This window comes from Ammospiza caudacuta, chromosome 1 (assembly GCF_027887145.1).
Source record: "Ammospiza caudacuta isolate bAmmCau1 chromosome 1, bAmmCau1.pri, whole genome shotgun sequence".
Classification (NCBI taxonomy): domain Eukaryota; kingdom Metazoa; phylum Chordata; class Aves; order Passeriformes; family Passerellidae; genus Ammospiza; species Ammospiza caudacuta.
The window spans coordinates 123827787-123833725 of record NC_080593.1 but is presented as its reverse complement, the minus strand read 5'-3'; positions in this window follow the sequence as shown (position 1 = coordinate 123833725).

The following is a 5939-nucleotide window of genomic DNA, read 5'->3' as shown; positions in this document are numbered from 1 at the left end:
ACAGCTAACTTTAGCCTAATCCTAGCCCTGCCCTTTGTTTTCTATTAAACAATCATTAATCCAGGAAAAATCTTCCATCTTAACTCATGGTAGCTTTGTTTCCTTACATGCTTTTTTGTGGAAATTTGCCAAAGGCTTCTTGAAACATTAACTATACAGTGACAATGTCTAAAACCACAACCAGAAAGCACTGAAAGGTCCTGAGCCTGACATACCTCAGCCTTACTACATATTGCATTGGGATGAGGTCTGGAAGGGCACTGGCAGCCTTGCTTCTCTCTCATTAACCCTGTTGGCAGGAGAAGAGTTATGGTATTTCCTTGCTCTCCCAAGGCAAGGCAGAGACCAGGACACATGGAGTACACACCTCGAGGAGGTTCAATGAGGCACAGGGATGTCAATAACATCTCTATCCTTGCACCCAGTGATTCTTATGCAGTGTGCACTCTTGCTGCAAAAATTATTTTTATCAGATTTTTTTTTTCATTGAGCTCAGACTGTAGTTCCACAGATTTCATCTGCAACCCTCTTTAGAAATAAATTTAAAATTTTTTTTTTTAAATGTCATATTTTTTACCATTTTCCATGGTCCTTTGATAGGGTGACAGACACAGACTAGTGAGCCAGATTAGTAAATACAAACTGTAACAAGATAGCTGAAATAATAATATCTTCAAATACCTTCCTACTTGTGAACAGCCTAAAAGTAAAGCCAACTTCACCAGTACTATGTGCAAGAACTCAAGGGGGAAATGTTGAACAGCTGAGACCAAAATCATTTTAAATAGGGCAAGAAAACTCCTGGCTCCCTATTTCCTGCTGCCCTTCAGAGGGCTGCCGCGCCACCACAGCAAATCACCTCACTGCTGGTCACAGCAAAGGAGCCCCAGCCACCCTGGGCTCATAATGGCAGCTCTCTCACTGCAGCCACTGCCAGACAGACCAGTGATAATGCACGCACCTCAAATAAAACAAATCTGCTCTATGATCAAACAGCCATGGATGCTCACAAGCAACAGATGCTGGAGCACATTCAGTAGAAATGTAGCTGATCAATAAGAAATGTCAGCATTCATTTGCTATGGAAGATTTCTTTTTAAAAGGTGTATATTATTAAATTTTGGTGTCTTGTTGTGGTTTGGGAAATACTAAAGCAAAGTGAAGTAAAAATATACATGCAAAAGCCCAAACAGATCCTAGAAAACTTGAAACATCTTTTTCCTATTAAAAATATAAATAAAAATTAAGGTGGCACATAATCAGGAAGAAAAGACATTTGAGTGAGATTTTTCTTAAGAAATCTGCAGAGCTAGACTATTTGCACAACAAAATATAGCCATATAGCTTGAAGCATAAACTTTACCATTATTTAGTTTTCTCATCCTCACTCACCTTGTAGAAATACAAATTTGTACAACTGCATAGATGCAGAGATCCTATGTGTAATCATATTGCCTGATTATATGCTTTTTTATTAATAAAGACCAAATATAACAATTATCTAAAGCTCAATTACTGGTTTTACTTGATATTACCTTCCCATCCTCTTTAACAAAAAATCTATAGGAACAAGACAAATTCTGCTACTGTTTCAGTGTAAACCTAAAGATTCAGGACTATTTAGAATCAGTTTTTCATAAAATGTATTGAGTTTTAAACAATGTGGTATATTCACACATATAAAGATGGATCCTCTTAAAAAATTTTATCATTAGGAGCAGTGGGCATTTCTCAATAGTAAAAATGTAGTTTAACTAGATAAACAGACTAAACTACCTTATTAGCAAGAGCTTGCCTATGAAAAATGTCCATCCAAATCTAACATCAACATGCCATTTTTTGCAGGACCAGACATTATTTTCACCAGCAGAAAATGATCTGTAAGAATGTGTGTAACAGTGCCCTCTGGTGAGAATGTGCCTGAGAATATACTTGCCTTGCAAGGGTAAAGAGATTTTAGTGGCGGGGCTAATAAGCAATCAGATGATTTTGCAAACTGAATTATGGTATTATTTTTCAAAACCAGCAGTGAAGTTATGTATTTTGAGATTGTAATTACTTTTATACTCATTTAAAATGTAAAACAGTTATGCTCATTTTTTAAAACACAACCTTGTATGACAAAAGTGACAGTAGCCTTGACTAGGTGAAAATTTATGAGTGCTATAGACAGCATAGCTCCTTTTATGGCTGAGAATGCAATAGATCCTTAGCAAACATTGATAAGTCCTCTATTTTTCTGAGAAGTATCCACCCACCAAGTGTCCTGACATTGGAAAGCCCCACAATTTTGATAAGAATAAAGACCAGCTAACTGTAGAAAACAACTGCATTTCTCAACTTAGTCAAAGACATTTGTCAAGTGTTTGTGGGCAAGAGCTGTATCTTCCTTCAGTATTGAACAATGACCACCATATTTTCAATCCTACTAAAATCCTCATGGAATATGTAATATAATATATATATTCACCCCATAAAATATATGTATATACACATATCTATGCATATGTATACATATACATAGAAAATTAGGTTAAAATATTGGACAAACTTGTCACTGAACCAAGAAGGAACACTGTACTTTCAAAAGCTTTAACTGTGGCACACAGCAGAAGATACTTCATAAAAAAATAGTTGATACGCAGTTGAAAATACCATTCTGGTCTAACTTATTACCTGCTACTTGTGATCAAACCAAGATAAGGTTTACCAGTACTGTCATGGTTCTTTACCAGTACCTCCCAATGATCCTACCTGCTGTCTTTGAAACTACCATGGCAGTTACTTTCAGCCTCCTCTGTGCCACCTGAACTGCAGCAGTGTTCTCCTTTGCTTCTATCAATTCTTTTGCTGCCAAATGAGAAAAGGTTAATAAAAACAAGACTTCCTTCCAGGCACATCAGAGTGTTAATGTTAATCGCTCATTTGGCTAAAGTAGACTTGATTTTAAATGATTTCCAGATGAAATACAAACAGCTGAAATCTTACCATTCAAATAAATGACAGTTGCTAAACTGTGATTACTGTAAATAGTAATTATTTGCTGTAAGAGCGACACCTAGTAATCCTTTGTGCTCATCTGAGTTTTCTCTCAGCCATTTAACAGTTCAAATGACCAGGAAGGCAAGAAGACTTAGAAAAAGTACTAAGAGCTATTTGTAACTATGGTGTTTATATTGTATAAAAGAATGAGAATATGAAATTAGTGAAAGTATTGCTCTAGTCAACTTCTCCGTCTTGTAGGACAGTCCTTCTTCTCACTCCTATCAAGTATGTCTCATCACCCTCTTGCTCTAACTTTGGTGACTAATTAACTCCATTGTTTTTAAGGAAGGAACTTGGCAGTCCCAGTTAGTTGTTTAACAAATAACCAGATGTCCCCAGAGGACTCAAAGGAGTCACTTGTAGCCAAGTTCCATTCGTTCAGGTATAAACATCAAACAAAACCCACCTCAGCAGGTGGCAGCAAAAAGTGTGGGGGGACCAAGATTGGTAAAATGTCATCATCAAATAAAAAAATCTCATTTTACATTATTTCAGTGTTTGGCCTATTATAGATACATGAAATATTGTAGGTCTAAATTAGAGTGTACTGTTTGTCAAGCGCATGTATTATCCTTGTCTTATACACCTCCAAACATCCAGCTGTTAAGTTTCCCAACACGGAGGCATTAGCACTTTCAAAGGTTTCAAAGATAATTAGTTTTACACACACGCACACACACACACACACACACACATACAAAAAAAAAAAGTGGAATGTTGCAAAAACAACAACAAAACAACAAATTAAAATACTTTCAAAAAGTTAAAAGTTCTTCCTCCTTTGCAAATTGTCACCCTGATAAAATAAAAGAGAATGCAGTAAATTGTTTTTCAAAATCTAACATGACCTTGACAGAAAATTCCACTTGGGGAAAATGAAGCCAATTTATTTTGGCAAAAAAAGAACAGTGAGGGCTGTGTAAATCAGGTCTGCAGTAGAAATATTAACTTTTGTGATCATAATTTAGCAAGTGTGAAAGATCCTAGAGCAAAGGCTGTCTTTTAACTATGGTAGAAAATGGCATTCACCCTTGTGAGGCCAACAAGCAACACAGTCATATATGAAAAAACACAGCAATGGTGCAGATCAGTTTGGGGTCTGCTCTGAACCTCTGATATTGGGTAAGTTAGAAGTCAGCTTATTAAATTACTGGCTTTTGAGCTGTCCCATGATGTATTTTTGAATAGTTCTATAAATACTTCTCAATTAAGGCAACTAACAGCATAAGACTATCCAGCAGCAAAACAGAAGAGTGAAACTACAGTGTAAATTGTCACCGTTTGCTTATGAGGAGAAGTAAGAGCTGGATGCAGCCACACTACACAAGCATTCCTCACTGGTGAAGTAATTGGTAGCTGAAAGTGCTTGGATGAGAAAGTGGCGATTTTGTGCCAGACTGATAATTTTGGTAGAATGAAAAAAATAATTATCCAGAGTAGTTGCAAGTAATACTCCATGGAAATCGAGAAGAAGTAACAGAAATTGAAAAAAAAACAAACAAACAAATATGAAAGTCCATATTTCTGCAGAAAACCTCAGCAAATTGGCAAAAACTGACAAATATGTTACAGACCTTGCACATTCATAGTCAATGAGATTTGACTGCAATGGATTTTTTTTTCAGGTACTAAAATCAAGAACATAAAAAAGTTGGGAACACTGTCTCACTTAGGGCTTAGCCCTGGCTTGTTCCTTTCACTACAAAGCTCCGCATTCCTACGGTGCAGCAAATTCCCGTGTGTGCCACCAAGGCTGGTGAAAGCTGCTTTCTCTAGGAGCCTTTTTAAAACAGTTAAAGGAAGTTTTCCTAAAATTAACTCCTTATTAATCAAAAGCAAAATAATTCTCTCTCTTACCGCCACATGAGAGAGGAAGAGCTGTTTAACACCCTAAGCTTTTTGAATCCCAACCAGCACATCTTTTTCAGTACTGCGGCATGATGGCAACAAGCCGACTTTATAATTCTATTCACAAAGGTGTATTTCCCATGTCTTAGATCAGTCACAACTTGCCCAAGTATTTCTAAAGGAAGTAAAATAAATATACTATTATTCAAGCTTTTAAAACAAAATAGCAAAACAACTAGCAGAACACACAGATTTTCTTGTGTATTTCAAAATCTCAGGGTGCTCCGACAGCACCATTGCATAGTAAATAAAGGAAAAAGAAACCTACTCTAATCAAATATATTTATAAGTCCTTTAGATGAATTACACTGACAGAAGATGGACTCCAGTTTGCTTTCTTTTGGATCACACAGATAGTAAAACACAAAGTTACAAGAAAAAGCAGGGTGGTTTTTTTTGTTGTTGTTTCTTTCAAGTTTTTATGGTGTCTAGGTTTTCCATCTCAACTGCTCTTGTTCAAAGTAAATCTAGTTCAGGAAAAAAATCCCCACCTCATTTCCCTGAGAACCTAGTTATTTTTATCTACCTCAACAACCAAGCTACTCTACCTTGTCATTTCAATTTTCACATATTTTCTCTTTGTGTATTCGTTCTATGATTCAGTGAAATCTCATCTCTTCAGCCCACTGCCATAAACTACTGTCCGGAACAAAGCTCTCTCTCAAATTCAATCTCAAACAAAATGAAAAAGAAAAAAACCACAAATGAGAAAGTGGACCACAACCAATCCTATGGGTCCCATTCTCACAAGGTCTGCGAAGTTATTTTGCTTCATCAAGTAAACCTGAACTACAGGCAGGTGCTATTGCTTCTTTTGTTGCCAAAGGAGAAATTGTTAATAAAAACAAGACCTCCTTCCAGGCACATCAGAGTGTCATGTTAATTGCTTATTTGGCTAAAATAAAATTCTTGATTTTAAGTGATTTCCAGATGAAATACAAACAGCTGAAGTTTTCTCGTTCAAATAAAATGGGACACAGACTATC